Source organism: Trichoplusia ni, chromosome 22, assembly GCF_003590095.1.
Source record: "Trichoplusia ni isolate ovarian cell line Hi5 chromosome 22, tn1, whole genome shotgun sequence".
In the NCBI taxonomy this organism is placed as follows: domain Eukaryota; kingdom Metazoa; phylum Arthropoda; class Insecta; order Lepidoptera; family Noctuidae; genus Trichoplusia; species Trichoplusia ni.
This window is the reverse complement of record NC_039499.1, coordinates 1237550-1253562: the sequence shown is the minus strand read 5'-3', so window position 1 is coordinate 1253562 and position 16013 is coordinate 1237550. Positions and strand designations below refer to the sequence as shown.

General features: G+C 35.9%; 1 protein-coding gene across 1 annotated transcript in view; it reads left to right on the top strand.

Annotated features, from left to right (window-relative positions):
- Positions 1–2359: 2359 nt before the first annotated feature.
- The window catches only part of LOC113504659 (BMP-binding endothelial regulator protein), a 43024-nt gene continuing 29370 nt past the window's right edge, over positions 2360–16013 (top strand). Inside the window, exon 1 of the mRNA XM_026887080.1 lies at positions 2360–2706. The gene's annotated coding sequence lies outside the window, so the exon portion shown is untranslated. The remainder of the gene's footprint in view (positions 2707–16013) is intronic.

The window sequence follows — 16013 nt, the reverse complement described above, 5'->3', positions numbered from 1 at the left end:
GCTCAAGAACCCATAAACCAGGATAAACTCTACCGTTTTCCTTATTCAATACCATATGAGATCAATTTCCAAAGAAATGTCGTTAAGTATTTCAAGACTCAGGAAGATATTACATAAGCAGTCAGACCTTTTTAGTTGGGTACAGCGTATTGTATGTTTATTACAGGAAACTTACCTTTGAATACCGTAATATCATATTATAACTTAAGAAGATCTCAAATATCTATCTCTCTCTACTTTACTCCTTAGTCTGACAAAGATAGTAGGCAAAAACTTTTTTGGAAGAATTAAAATTGCAAATTACTTACTACATACTGTAAGCTTATTACGGTTCGTGCCTAGCCCAGCCAAGATCGTTCCCACTTTTTCCAATTTAGCCCAAGATTTCTTTAATTTTTTTACATAACAGATATGGAAAAAACTGACTCCACAAGACTGATTACGTATCAATGTGATTTGTAATTGTCGTTGTTTGTTGTCTGTCAGTGGCGAGTCGCGTCGCTCGTGACGTTGACTGATGTCATATCTACCGCTAGGAGTTGATAGGAATTGAATCAACTCGTATGAAGTTGTTATCTTCAACAGGAAAAATATATCAAGGTGTCTGAACTGCAAGTGGCATTTCATTCAGTATTCCTCCTTTGTTGAATTCTTGAATTCTTAGTGTATTGTTCATAATGTTCGAGCGTCTAGATAAGTTGCGTGAGTGATATGTACCCGGATACTTTGTATATGGACGGGATTACGTATTGTTTATGTAACAGACACACTTAGTGCGACAAGTTATATTGTTATTACACATTTGTATTGTAAGTACATGTCATTTTGTCCGAATGCCGGGACTGGGTGTGTTTATACAGGATATCGATGACTTATTCAATAATAACGACATTTAGTAGAAACTTTTTGAACGGATCGAAGAAACAAAGACTTGTCGGTCAATTATGTAGAGTAGCGCACAAAGTTGTGACGTCACTCGCTCCCAACATTTTTAGATGTTAGATGCGATGCTCGACCTAAATATTCGAGTGATAATAACAGCCAATTAGCCATTAAATTAGCGTATGATAATGAAAATTTCGATTAAGCAAATAGCAACAACCTATTATGGCCAATGCAGAGCAAAGGTCACCTTAAGTATTCGTAGTTTATCAACATCGGCCTGGTATCTAGCTGTGTCCAAACATGTTCTATTCAAGTGTTTGGTAATTGGGTCTTTACTCAAAAATAATAGTGTGTGACAATACAAAAAAATATAATAAACACCTGTAAAAAATACAGTTCTATCACGTTCCAAAATTTGGTGTTTTCTTATTTTGTAAAGTCTGACATCACTGAGCATGTTTGTTTAGCTCATAAGCTCACTTAGAACTCCAAAATCAGTGCTCTACATTAAACGATCTCTAATACTGAAAAAGGATAACAGAATTAACGGTTAATATTCGGTTAGACGAGAAAGTCCACCTACATTACTCTGCCAAACAATTTAAGAGTGTAGGAGAGTAATTGAAAGACTATTTGTTAACCCACCGAGGCACCTTGGGTTTGAATAAATAATAAATACAGCTATTATTTATTGCGCACTTCGCCACATTAATATAAATGCGACAATACTATTGTCAGGTATTTCCTCTTTATTATCCACATTTGCATGTTAAGATGTTTCATTCAATAAATTCACTGTAGCTAGTTACACTGCGTAATATTAAGGGTTTAAATAGATATTATTGACGTCAAAATTACGAGCCGGGTATTACACGGATGTTGATTAACATAAATTAATGGTCAACATCATTTGTCTTCAGTAACATTACACGAACTGAACATTATAAATTATTTAGTTGTACTAAGACTGGTTGTCTGCCTACCTCCCAGATTCATTATTCAAGTGCCCAGAGACTATCTAATACGGAAATCATGAATGCTGGAATATGACATTTAGAAAATTTCCTAACAAAACGAACTCCTTAATGAGTAAACATAATTAATTTTATAAGTACCAGTCTGATATTTGCTCCTTGCTCTAGTTGGGAGATAAGGGCAACAGGGCCCATTAGCGGATATTTATTGGCTCGATAGTGGATACGTAGGTACCCATCTTACGACATCCTAGTAACATAAATTGACAAGTGATATTTGGTGTTGGTTGTTTGTGTGGTGTATTGGGTGGATGTAGGTGTAAGTATGTGGCTGGTCGGCACTCGGCACTCGGCAGCATGTCCGCAATCGTGTGATAGTTGAGCAAGTGCATGGTGGAGGTGGTGCACTGCAGCGGCGGCGGCGGCGGTGCAGGCTGGCGCGCGGGAGGCTGCGCGGAACTGGTCCGGCGCACGCGCGGGGCAGAGTCTCGCGGCGGCCGGCAGCGACGCGCCACCGGCCAGCCTCGCCACTCAGTGCACGCGCTGCCTCGCCGCCGCCAGCCTGCGTGGACCGCCCGCGCCCGACCGGCCACCACGCTCCTACATCGCTCCCGATACACCCGACTCACTCGCGACAATCCACTACTATACAATCTCCCTACAATAATTGTTACAATAAATAAAGAACTTTTTAAACTTTGATAATAATTTAACACGTGAGTTTTGCCACAACCTCTTGTTTACATTTTCCGAAGGTGCTATTTTTTGTATTAACGAGTTTTAAGTGCATCGCAAGTGAAGTTATTATTTTTGAAGGTGCTGGAGGGATCGCAATATTCAATTTAAGGTAAGATAAATTTTATTTTTCAAAATAACTTGTTTATTAGAATCCTCCAAAGGGATATGTTTGTGTGTTATGCTCATTATGAAAATATTTAATGTTATATTAGAAAGTCACTTGTACAGCAACGAAACAAGTTAACGTACTATAAGTAAGCAAGTAGGTATGTACTCGAGTTGATGTAACCTCGTTATGTTGGGGCAAGTTAAATAATGTCCGATTCTTCAAATACATTTACATATTTGGTGAGTCTTAAATCTTATACATATTTGAATCTATCATTATTAAAATTGGCTTCATTAACAAGGGCTATGCCTGCATAAAGAATTCTTACTTAACGACAGCTTAAAACTTTGAAACCTTCGTTGTCTAATTTATATAAAAATTCGTTGAAGTTAAGGTATAGTGACATATAGTGCGACGCGAGCGTGTGTGCGACTTTACTATTGGTAAGGTAACGCGCCTATAACCTGTTAATGATGTGGTAACTCCAATATGATATTCATCCACTACAGCAAGTAGGTATGCGACACGAGCATATTGCCACGGAGTTTGTCGAACGCCACTTATCATACAACACGAATAAATTTAGAAAGCTATCAACAGAAATTAAAATATAGTCAATAACAAATAAAAATTAGTTGTCGTGGACAAAGTCGTAACTCAAGCCGGCTTTAATTGATTAAATTTATTTTTAATTGGCTTATAATATTTATAATCTTTAAGTATTTTGCGAGTCTATCATTCATATTAATATATAAATATTGTGTTATTGTTTTGTTATGTAACATAAGAGAAATAACAATAAAATTGTTCCTCCAAAAAATTGGCAAAACTTTGCATGTACATTGGAACTTGGACATAATTGTAAACATAAATAAAGTTTCTAATCACTCATATCACTAATAAAAATGATAAGTTGTTTATTAAGCGCCAAAACGAACTATATACATAGTTATACTCTTCGAACATATATTAGAAAACAGTTGCATCATGTTTTGAAACAAAAGATTTCATTGTTTCACATTTTATGTTCGGATTGCAGAGAAGGATCATCTAATTAGACTTAAAACATGATTTTCATAGCCTTTTCTACTTAAATTATAAGAGTTTTAAAAACTATATTTCAGTTATCAATGTCCAAAGGTCCTTACTGATAAGGAAGAATGTATTGTTTACATAATTCGTGTATAAGAAACAACAAGTAGTCTGGCCATTTTAGATTCGCACCTAATCCGCTAAATCATCATTATAGTAAAGAAAAAAATAATTGATATTTATCTTCTAAATTTAAAAAAGAATCAATCCAAGATAATTGAGTATATTTGTTGCCAACCAATGTGAATTAAAGGCAAACAAATTAAAATTAATTCTACTGGTAAAGGTTAACTTGAAACCAAAATAGGGTCAAAAGTTAAAATCTATTCTTAATGAAAAAGGTGTTGTCCATTTACTGAAATAATTGCCTTGTTAAACTAATTTAACCATAAAGGAAATGTCAAAACATAACGTCAAGTCAATAAAAAGTTTTTCACACAATTTCTAGTCAAATTAAATGTGGTAACAAAAACAATGATACTAATATGGATTAAAGTACATAAACATATAATTATTAAGGGTTGCATAGGCAATAATTAAAAATTACTCATTCGTTTTTCAAATTTGATAAACTAAGTACAAATCTTAAAAAAATATCAGAATCATTACAAGCAATAAGTCACAATACATTGACCTTCTTTGTTCTAAAAATCGTTTTATTTATCTATGATTCACGGTCTGGACTGGAGGCAATAACACGCATTAATCCCGACTAGATGTGCTCCCTATGACGACGACATGTTTCATCATTTCAGCGAAAGAGCGTATGACTAAGCAATCATTCATATACTCTTCTAGGCAATCATTGATCTATGTATGCCTATGTAGTGCTAATCGTATTGTATGGTACAGCGACATCAACAACGTAGTAAACATTTTATAGTAAACATTATATTTTTTCAAATATTCAATGACTTTTCCGTTGTTGTATGAATATATGAATAAAGCCTTTGTTTTGTGCCGAGTATAGTAATTGTTTTTGTTAAACAATGTGTCCTTTTGGCAGGATTTCAAATTTTACGTTTGCAGATACAACTATTTCAAATTCCGTTTTCGGAGGTATAGTATTTTGATATTGTATTTTTGTTACGTTTAGCATGAGTATGAGTAATTTTCTGCTGTAATTCTTTATACAACAATAATAAATAAAGGTTTTACTGTCTCCTAAAACTAGTAAAATGTGAAATGCCCTATTAAATCCTTGAAAAATCAACAGTAGCCATGTCTTTAAATCTCTGGTACTTGTAAAAACACTAGACGGGACATATGTAAATCATACCGCTGACGTCGATAAGTGTTAGATACTGATCTAAAGATCCCTAGATACCAAAAGATTATGATAACGTTATGTTAGTACCTAATCATAATGTGTTTCAAACATCGCTTTATCGTACATTCTTGGAAATTGAAATAGGGTATAAATTAGAAATGTAAAGTATCCAAAAACGCTACGGAAGCCTACATCCTCTACGAGAAAAAAAAATGAAACAGACTAAAGATAAAAAGTATTTAATCATAATACTGAAACACTTAAAACCAAAATGATTAAAACCTCTTTACTTTAAAATACAAAGTGAAAAAAATCCGACAACACCGAGTGAAAGAGTCATTAACAAAAACAACAAACCGTTCGTAAATAAATAAAAACGACTTTGAAGCCGTGTGCAATACCTGTTCAACTTTCCTTAGCGGGTGCACCGTATCTACCTGTATTGCTTTATTACCTTCCCGAGACACCGCTCAACTAATTAGGGCATTACTGATGTCATTTGACACAATAAACTTTTCGACAAGCTTAAAACAATGTCGGATAACGTTTTTCAAACTACAACAAAGACAGCCTTAAACAAATTGTATGCCTATTCAAAGGTATTTATCATTAAATAATTACCTACCGGGTAAAATATCCTCCGTAATTTACGACAAAAAAGGTTTGATGTAAAAACTTAATAGATACGTCATTGTAAGGGCATTGTCTTAAATACAAAGAGTTGGATATCCCAGCACATTTACGATACACTATTTATATCATAGAGGATTTAGTGACTATTGTTCCACTGTGTAATATAGTTGACACTTCATCATACTCGTAATTTATTGATCTAATTATGTCCCGAAATTATTCTGGACGGTTTTAGAAGTTGTCTAGACCCTTAATTGTTTTTGTATTGTGTAGTTTTTTCTGGACAATAGTACGGATGTTTAATTAATACAAAGTGTAGCGTCGATAACCTTTTGATCTGGGAGATAAAACGGGTAATTTCACTGAGCAGTTGTCACGAACCCCCGCTCGGGTACTTAACTTTATATAGGTACCTCTGTTTGCTGTACGAATTGATTTAACTCCACGACGGTAGCATGCTCTTAATTCTTGGCTAACTTGTCCTCGTTTCTCTGAATTGTATAGAAAATAATTGTATACTTAATTTATGTATTTATTTTTATGAATTAAAATTTATGAAAAAAATATCTGTATTGTATTTTGAGCTCAGCTAACCAAGTAATTTCCAGACGAATAAATCTTTGTATGCAAGTGATATTAAAATCTATGTTGCACTTAAGTTGTGTCTACGTCTACAACTTTCTTGTTAAGCACATTTTCAAAATGCTAGGTACAAATTATTTTCGTTTCTCGGTCTCGGAGTACATTCGCCGTCCGTAATTATTGGTTTTCAAGCCATCCGTTTGCTTAACTGACCGCCTTTCGTCTTATCCTAATTATATGTCTCGTTGGTTAACGTACAGAGTTTGTAACCAAATGCTGTTTTAATGCTGTCAGTGTAATATTGTTTATGTGTGACAAACGGACAGCTGTGAGAAAAGAAACAGTAGAAAATAAATCATTATTGATATTCAGGGATCTGGCCTGTCGTAAAATTAACTATCGTCATATTATTATGCAGCGGCAATAAATATAAGGTCAAAACATCAATTAAATTGAAGAATTAAACGCAAATATAATTTACGCAGATGTAATAAGAGTAATAAAATATTGAAATGTTTACTAAACACGTAACTACATTTAGCCATTAAGTCTGCTTTCATCAAACCCGATATCGGATTAATATACGCACGTACTGTGTCAACATAAGGATTACATACGCTAATGAAATCGGACAGCAATCGAATGGGCGAAATATCGATTACCGATGTGAACGTCATCGAGGAATTCACTCGGTGACGTAATAATATGTACATTGTACATCACAATCGGTAAATGTTTAAAGAATCCAGTGTTTATCGTGTAGTAACACGGATGGGACTGAAGAGTACGATTGTTTTCTACAATATCTTAATTGCTTATCGATTATCGTTGCATTCCAATACAATAGCGTCTGCTGGTGATGTAATCTGCTGATAAGGTACTGAGAAAAACAGGTGAATAACGATGATAATCTCGTCTACTCTTGAAAGACTATTTTTTTTGCCAGAGATTAGGATTATAACCGATTTTATTCGTTTACCTATTTTCAAAGATTATTATGATTGATGCTTACGTGTTTAGAACCACTGGGTAAAAATAGTAGCTATTTGACTTACTTAATCGAAAAACTGAGCCAAACAGTACAGTTAAGCAGTAGCTTATGTTGACTTATGGAACCAAATGGCAATTATCTCATTAAAAGAATAAAAAAAATCTGTTCATCCAGTCCATATTTCTGTGTTAACACGCATAAAAAAATAACAGACGAATTGCCAACCTCCTTTCTGAAGTCATCTCGAAATCACTTTAAACAGTTTGAACCGCAGCATTTGGGCATCACTAAAATACATGCGGTCCAGGAGAGCCGCATTGAGAATCATCCTTAAGTTTCTTATATTGCCTCGTGACCCAGTTTCAGACGAACACAGACGGCCATAACTCTATAGACAGTTATAACATGTGCAACTCCTGTAATTGGGTAGACAAACATTTGGATAACAAATTATTCAATTATACCACAAGAATGAATTATGAATTTGATTTTTTTGTTGGAAGGGAGAATAAAAAACAAATGTTTTTTTGCGGTGTTAGAAGATAGTTTTTCTGTTTCGGACTTTGCACTTTTTAGATGAAACTTAATGATTGTAATCACCATTTTGTAGAGAAAACAAGGTATTAAAAAGTTACAAGCATTTCCTTGCAAAAGTTTAATCAAGACTTGTATGAAAAAGAAATAAAGCTAATAATTACAGCTTCTGAAAATTACTTTGCTGTATCAATTTAGATGGTCATTAGAACTACTAATCCAAGCTCAAAACGCCTTGTCTACTTAATCAAATGGTGTATAATTTACATCGGACATGATGTTCATCTGAAATCAATTAAATTGTAATGGCTCTGACTTTGTAACACCAAGTATTTTATGTTTAAACCTTGTGTTAACAATAATTGAACACAGATATTGGACATTCAATCAATCAGAGCTGAAAAGAGTTACAGTAATGCACAGTAAACGTACAGCAAACGAGAGACATAGTTGCCGTCTTCGTCATTATCAAGTTTAATGTTGAGACAAACATACATTTTCGAACGTCACTTAGTTCAGTACCGTTCATTCATTCTGTTTATAATCCTACCTTCATATAATCTGCGTATTGTTTATCTAAAAGCGTCATAATTCGTATCAACATTTTCTGGACACTTGGCAACTAAATTATCTTTGTATGTAAAATTACGTATGTAAGTGTACCTACTGGTCAACTAACTTTATAGTTCGACTAGATTTTTCTGAAATGTGAATGTCCCTTGCCTCTGCGAAACTATTATCGCAGCCGGATTTAAGGCAGCTTATGTGTTGATCGAGGGTCAACTAAGTCAATACAAAATTTCATCAATATGAGGCAAGCTATTTGAGCGTTAAGATGTACTAAACATACATATTCAAAAACTTTCGCTTTTTATTTTTTCTGTGATTTGCAACCTACTGCAAAATCGTAAACAAAATATGAAGGGAAAGTTCAAAGTTTAACATCACATGTACATGAGTATCTAATGTAGGTAAATCACACCTATCATGTCAGCTTGTCGGTAAATTAAGAGGATGTTACGATAAACTTACAGGTCGCAGGTTAATATAAAATAATTAAAATTAATTAATGGGAATCACCGATTGGCGCAGTGACTCGGCGCGGCGGTGCAAAGTCGTACGACTGACTGAGATGGGGTCTACCATCGTTTAAAATAATACTGCCTTTGACAAAGTGATATTACAGCAATGGTTTGCTTTGAGAGAAAATGCTCGAGTGGGAAATATGATAGTTCATAGTCACGTGACTTATCGCAAGGAAATCATTTTATCGTTAGTCGTTGAAGAATAAGCTACTGAAATGGCTACAGGGACTTTAGTAATTATGGATGGGAAATGAGATGACAAACCGCACTATGTTTTGTGCTTTATTTTATTACTGTTGTCTTAATTTAAATATATATGGTCCTAGAACGAGAACATTGAAGGGAAGAAACACATAATGAAGCAAAAAGTACAAATATGAGTTAAAATTTTCGTAACTTTAGTTTGACGTCAGCAAGACAACCCAGACTGAAATTTTGGGACGATTAGTAATCGTTTGCTACCGAACTGGACCGACTGGTGGAAGAAGAGATATAGCTTTAGCCGATCTTTCTCCCCTTCATTCAACGTAAAAACTTAAAGAAATACCAAGAGCTAAGATATAAACAATACAGAAAGAAACAAATGACTGCATCGTCTGATAAAACCCGGTCACCCACATAAAAAAGGATAACATTCAGGTAGATGACTAATAAGTATCTTAAGTATATTCTTTATTCATAAGAAATTTCGAACAGTCATTCATTTTATTTTAACTACAACTTGAATGAATAGTCGGCGACCCCTGTTATCGGGGAGTCGGGCGAGTGCTGTACTCAATCTGAGTTTATAGAGTTGTGCAAGTGTTCGCCCGTGTGCGTGTGCGCATGTGTGCGTTGATAATAATACTGGAATATTTCATTGATTATTTTTTTTCATTGAGGATCACTATTTCAGTGTAGTTGTCAATTGAACTTATCAGTCATGATTTGCGGAAGTAGGAATTAACCGAAGCTTCCAATGCGTAAATTGTCAGCTTGTTGTGTATATTATGCCTGTTCTAACAATTGTTTTTCTGGCACGCGCCTTGTATCATTAAATGGATATCATAAGTTCCATGAATTTTAATACTTTTCGCTTGTCGATACTTTTATTTTAAAATACCCTCAAAATCAGAAATACATGTATTTTATAATCGCCTTCTTAATTATCAAAATTAAAGACAATAAGGTCAATGTACTACAGTAAGAGATAAATTTTAACATTGTTTTTATGTTTAAAATAATATATGATATTACCTGCCGTAAAGTCAAACTTAAGAATAAATTAAACGCGTCCTTGAAACAAGCGAAATTGGAGCAAATATGTTTAGTAGCCGCAAATCTCTTTCTGGTATCAAATTTCCTCTTTATTTATAGTGATACCGGTCCGGCCGCGAATGGGAAACTCTGCAGACCATACCGAATGTCTAAACATAACTATATTTGCACAGGTTAGTATCTATAGATACTACAAATCAGCACCTAACACGTAATCTTTGAATCTGAGCATGCGATTAAAACAGATTTGCTGATACATTTTTATGGTCGTAGGCGGCACATGTTTTACTTTTTTACCACGCGAAACAATTAAATACATGCCTAATAAATGTGTAAACGCAGTTTTAAATGATAATCGTTCACTGTTAGATGAATCTGTGTTTTAATACGCTGTGCTTAGTGCTGCTGTTGCAAAGTCTTGTTATTAGGACAGGGTTGATGCATTTAGGTATTTGGCTTTAATCTAATCTTGCCATATTTTACATAACGAGTGACGTACTATGGCATTTTATGTTCACGTCTCATTAAAGTATTGCTACCAATCAGCTTGAGACAATACATTTTTATGTAAGCAGGAGTTTCGCCGCAGATAAGTAAGTACTATGAGGAGCTTTTCGTATAAAACTCGACCTTTGTCTAATACAGTTTAAGAATAAAGCTGTATTGTTTTAGGATTACGCACGTCTGCCTCTACAGCAAACCGGTTCGTAAACCTGAACCATGACAATAAGATTACGCTACACTTTAAAAAACACCACAAGAGTATTTAAAATGAAATGCATTTAAAATCTTGACTTAAAGGTCTGTGCTATTTTTAGTGCGTAAGTCCGTGGCGTAGTTCGGTCGTGGACTCGAGGCATGGCTGGTCGGGGCAGCCCTGGTTACGGGTAGTTGGCGACAATCAGGCTGCGTGGGCACTATCGGGCGGCGCGAGGTCGCTCCGCTCACCCCGCTATCATCGACCGCCTCATTAACTCTATTAATAATTCAACTCGTATCTCAACCCTATTGTTCTGCCAGATTATTTTCCATTCGTTAGCTATACGCGCCCGTATGAGTTAATTATCTGCGATGTGACATTTTGTTGCTCTCGCCAGTATCGCATCTGTCTCGCCTCTTTGTATAATCTCGCAGACTCGTCTTGTAGGATATGAAGGTTCACGGTCGTTTTCTTTCAATTAATGATACCAAGATTACACTTCAAATTAATTGGAATTTATGTGTTAGGTTATAAGAGGATTTATTCACTTCTATTCGTGACATTTATCTCGGAACATATTTGTGAAATTATGCCGTAGCGGAGACAAAGGCGGTTGGCCTTATAAAGACTTTGCATAAAAATGTGTTGTTGACTATATAGTTATGTATGTAGTCATGACTATGTAGATCTCAGGTGATAGGCTAGGTAGGCGTGACCAGGTGAGAGGGCGTGGCAATCAACGCAACCCTCCCCACACCCCGCCACTCCCACTACCTCAAAACTAACAAGACCCTTAGGTTCACTCACTGTTTTTGACTTCCACGTCATAACGTCGCATGTTCCAACAATATAGCTTACACCGCAACCTAAACCAATTATTTGGCAAAAAAAACCGCAAAAGATAAGAAACACACGACATACATTACAAAAAACTTAATGTACTTAATTATAATTTTAACAGCTAATATATTTAAATGGCTATTTACATATGCAATTGAAATTAGTAGCAATAAATGTAATTAATTTAATGATGCTATTCAAAATAAAGCGTATGGATAGAACAGATAAACATTTTATCTCGTTACCAGAGCAGACTTGTTATTATAAGTTCTATTTTATGCAGATTATTATCATTTCCGCGTATTTTAAAATATACTTGTATAGATGTTGTAGGCAGAAATTATAGCTATTCTAGAACTAATATCATGAGCTATGACTTAGAAAGACATCAATAAAGTTGACCTTTGAAAATCAAGCATAAATTGATGGCAATAATATTTATTTGTAAACATCCTGTACTTTGTACAGTCAGCCACACATCAGAGGTAAAAATTAACATTAATGTCGCCTTCATTTCAAATCAGTAAAGTTGATTTTTGTCCTCGTTTTTACCACAAACATGAATTCCATGTTACCGGCTACGCGGCGCCCAAGTTGTTGTAATAAATTTACCAGTTAAAAACATTAAAATTAAGCTTCCGCGTAAAACCAGAAGTTCCCTTTGTTTGTTTATTTAAATTCATATTTTGTGTAGTCAAATTGATGAACAACATTTATCCACATTTTTTCTTAAGTATTTTGAAAATAATTAAATTATTTTCGTTTATGTCTTTTTTAACAATGGCAAAAGATTCTTACCATTTGTCGAATGAAGGGATTTTGCAAACATTCGGGTACACAACCTCAGAGCAAACAATAATGCATACAAATGTTTGTCCTACGCGGGAATTCAACCCGGGACACGTCGCGCACTGTAGGTTTCGTGTTCGTACGTACCTAGTTGTCTTTTGGAAAATTATTTTCTACGACTCCTGGGCCTAAATAACATAGTATCAAAGTTGCAAGATAAGTATGTAATTATATTCACTAATACATTACTAAAATCTACTGGTAAATGGTGATTGTGTATAATCACCACGCGTTGAGGCATTCGCTATCACACAATACAATGTTATGTCATCCTGTTGACTTAGTCCCATATTTCCCGCCATGTGGCCTATTTTTCCATTTTTTATTTTTCTTTACAATATAGGTAGACAATGGCCAGTACTTAGGAACAGACTTGTTACATAAAACGGTAAGTTTATGTTAACCTCAACAATACAAACTACTTGGTCTTGTTTCCTGGTATAAATCAGGTACTTTAGAGTTCCTTATTCTGTCAACAATTACTGGCCGTACAAAATTACTGTTGTCAATTAGTGACCGCCGTATCAGTCTCGCTTTGTAATGTGTATTTAAAATAAACAGTGAATTATTTATATTGTTCAATTAACTGAAAGCAAAATGTGAACGTAAAGCTTCAGTGTTTTGTCACACGTTCTATCGAAGAAAAAAAGGGATATTCGAGAATACGTTTGAAATCAGGAGATTGTTCTCAAGATGGACAACCGGATTAAATGAGTATTTTGGCTCTAATTTTGATTTCGATTTATGAGCAACTACAATTTCATAACCAAAGTTGCTAGCAATAATACTAAGCCCATGAAATTTCGTTTCTTTAAGTCACGTGCCTTAGCTCTGTCATTTTCATACATTCGAGCGTTTTCTATTAACGACTACGATTTCCTAAAAATCAATTTGCGCAAGGGGGAGCGAGACGCCATTATCTACAGTGTATTGCCATCCCGCTTCAACAATTAAAACAGTCCTGTTTTAATAACTCATACTGTCACTCGTTCTTTTATTTTTGGCATCATATATGAGACTTGAACGTGTACGCAAATGAACTAAATAAAATAGACCGGATTCAATTGTCGCCGTTCAGTAGACATCTGCTACTTAATTGTCATTGTATTGGATTAATGTCGTCGGTATGATGACCGGCCAGCTATGTGCCTCATCTCACTGTTAGCCACTTAATGGACATGTTGTGTTTGCGATGTTAATTCAATTAGACCGACGCTGTCTCGTCAATCAACATGACACTCATTGTTTTTACGTCACAAAGAAATCCTTTTCAAGGTAATTTCTGTATGTAGCTTTTCTTCTTTTCGTATCAAAAGGATATTCGATGTGACTCCGATATATTCAGATATATCATATGTAGATAGATTAATAAATCATGTTCTTTCCGTTCTAAGAAGAATCTTTGACACGTCATTTAATTGATAACAAAAAAAAAATTGGGAAATTCGAAAGGATATCTCGGCCTGAAATCGTATTTCCCTTTAAAACGAACCAGCAAACCACCAAATCAATTTTATCGCCTGTCAATAACTAATATTAGAATGTACAGAGTATAATCTGTTCTATTATAGTTATGGTTGCCAGGAAATACCGATTCGCACTTAGTTACGAACCGAATTTATCTTACATTAACAAACAAAAGACAATTACGGATTCACCTCCAATATTTGCTGGAGATAAATCGCAGCAAACTGGCATAATGATAATCGCTGTATTAATGATATAAATAACTGCCTCTACCTGCGGGTTCCATGAACGAGAACGTTTGCTTTGTAAATTAGGTGCCTATGAATATAACTCAGTGTGATTGTGTCTTATCTCCCTGTTATCAGGCCGCTAGCGACCACTGCTGAGCAAATACAACTACTGTTCCCAATTACTGGCACAATGGGCTGGAGGGAAATCTACGCGATCGGTTTAATCACACCGATTTGGCAGACTAGGCACTGCAATAAGCACGTATTAAGTGGAAACCAAAGAGGGCCGTTCCTCAATAATGAATTATGACTTAGATAGCTGTTTTAGACCAAAAGCGGAGGCGATTAAGAAATAATGCGATTACAAACTTTTGTTAGACTATGTAAAGGTTTAAGTCCAAAAATAATGTCTAGAGATAAGTAGGATTAGTGAGCTTAAAAAGGTAAACATGGTATTTGTACTCGAACTCACGAGTCGAGTCGGTCCTTTACAAGTAGGAAACTCCAGGTAGCTCAACTTTATTGCTGAGAAGGAAAGATATGCGCATCCCTGCCAATTCCAGAATAGACGCAATTAGAGGAATGATAAATCTAGAGTAAAATGTTGTTCATTTGAGGAATTATCCGGGAGTTGCTTGGAAAAGATGTCTATCAGTGGACGTCAAGCAAAGCTTCCTGTGTTTGTTAATCTTCTTACAGTAATGTGTGATGTCATTCGACCAATTTCGCAGAGGTGCACCCTGGAGGTGTCGCCCTGCGATCATCGAACCTGCTAAGAAAAAACCTGATCTTGTTTCTCTCCGCTTGTACAGTTAGCCGCGGAGCATTAAGTAATCGGAGCCGAGAGCGACGAGATAATGTTGCGCACGCGTGAAATATATCCGAGCGTTTTTATTGCGACCGCGTTCCGCTCCCGGACTGGTATGCGCGTGTCTCTGCGCCGAAGAAATTCTGTCGACGAGTGGTTTGCCTCACGGCGACCTTGTCGCGCGCACGCAGCCTCCCCCCCCCTCCCCCGCCGGCCCCGCACACGGCTTGCCGGGCCCGCCAGCGCCTGCGCCGGGCGCTCTGTCGATGCTGCCTCCGTGAAAGTAGGTGACGGCACGACGCCCGCTGCGGTGGCACCCGTCTTCACACTCGCTTGCCACTTGCGGGCCCTACGCCCGATTTTAAAAGCGGCTTTCTAAATGTTCTCGTATGCTTGTACCTGTATGTGACTGCGCTTAAGTATATGGTCCGTCTGCAGCTGTCATAGGAGGTTGTTCATAAAACATGGCCACGACGCCTTTACTTGCCAGCAATCGGGCTGACTTAACACAAACTTCTGCGCATTTCTACGCAATAAAGTGTACCTAATATTGCAAAAAGAGATCTTGATTGGAGACATAATTGACAACTTGAACATTCTTGAGGAAAAATATGCGCAATCGTTTTTATTAAAGATAGATAATTTAGCTAAATTACGAAAATTGCTCGACTAGTTAGAATGTTATGAGGGTTGTATGTTTACCTAGTTATTAAGTAGGTGATTGAGGCTTGATTGCTCCTATTGAATACCTAATCAAAGATCATCGGTGCCACATTATCCAGTTCAAGTCTTGTTAATGTCTCAGTCGCAGTTTTTGCCTTAAAGGGGCACAATGTCGTGGAAAAATAACGTTTTAATTAGTTATATTTATTCGTTAAAACAGGTCTCATGAATTACACATGCAATTAACTGTAAACTCTGTGATTATAGGCTACTTAGGCATTCGCGTAGTGATCTTGAATTAAAATA